Source organism: Condylura cristata, unplaced genomic scaffold, assembly GCF_000260355.1.
Source record: "Condylura cristata isolate star-nosed mole 26May11 unplaced genomic scaffold, ConCri1.0 scaffold00011, whole genome shotgun sequence".
In the NCBI taxonomy this organism is placed as follows: Eukaryota; Metazoa; Chordata; class Mammalia; order Eulipotyphla; family Talpidae; genus Condylura; species Condylura cristata.
In genome coordinates, this window is record NW_004567112.1 from 4,371,684 (window position 1) to 4,372,950 (window position 1,267).

Below are 1,267 nucleotides of genomic sequence, written 5' to 3' on the forward strand. Positions count from 1 at the left end.
CAGAAGCCGGGTCCTCAGGGGCCGCCGCCGAGCGGCCGCCTTCGTGGGCTTGGACAGAGGCGAGCGGCGGGAAAAGGAGCCTGCGCGTGAGCAGAAACCGCGGCCTGGTGGGGCGCACCTTCTGCTGGGAGCGGGGCGCCCCAGCCCCCCCCCAGCCTCTGCCCACGGTCAGCTCCGCTCTGCTCCCAGGTCACGTTGGGCCGCGCCTGTGAGCCGGGGGTGGCGCAGGGCGTGAGGACACTGCTGGGGTCCCCCCCTTCTGCCTGAGGCTGGTAGCAGAGGCGGGGAGCTGGGGCCCGGGGTCCCCAGTGAACGGGGGCAGTGGTGTCGCCCTGGGCACGAGGGGACCCTGGCCCACCTTCCTGCCCCGTGCGTTCTATCTCCCCGAGGGCCACCAGGGGGCAGGAGGAAACTTCTTGCTCTTTTTTTCCTTTTTTTCGCTTCTGGTTCAGCAACCGGAAAGGTTCATCTTCCCTGTGGTCGACTTGGCCAGTGTTTTTGATATCAATTATATTTCCCACTTTCCCTATCTTAATTTTTTTTTTTCAGATCTGGGTTGACCTGGAATTAATTCTGCAACCGAGGCAATTGTAAGTAGGAAAACTGCATGCAGTGATGTTGTGTTTGTAGTGATGAATGTCGCAGCTCCTGGTCCCGGGCGGTCGGGGCACCCCACTCTGCCCTGCGTTTTTCTGTTTGCAGACTCAGGGGCAGGCCGGGCGCCCAGGTCATCTGAGAGGCAGCGGCGGCTTTTCAGTGTCCCCCTCACCCAGCAGCCCTGGGGCTGACAGCCCCTCCGGGGTGGGGTAACACGAGGTCAGCCCCCCTGCTGGCTCCGCCCCCTTCTGGGCCTCCCTCGGTCATCTCTGGCCAGGCACCTCTGGTCGCTGCTCTTCCTCCCTCCCTGCACCTCGCGGGGTCTGTTCCTCACCAGCCCCTGCGTTTGGTTCACACCTGCGAGACCCAGGTCAGGGCCCGTCCCTGATTTGCATCTTGTCTACAACATCTGATGTCTTGCTGGCGTGGAAATTCTTTCTTAAGACTTAGAAACCCACCAAGATGACCACAGAACCACCCGGGTGGAGCTGGGGCCAGGCAGAGGGTGGGGTTGTCTTTCCCAGCAATGGGCAGGTGTTGGGCGTTCGAGGTGACCCATGTTGAGGGCTCTGGACACAGCGACAGCCTCAGAAATGCCCCGAAGAAGAGCTGTGAACTGGGGACTCAGAAAGGAGTCTGTGTCACCAGGGGGTGTGGGGTCCAGGCTCTG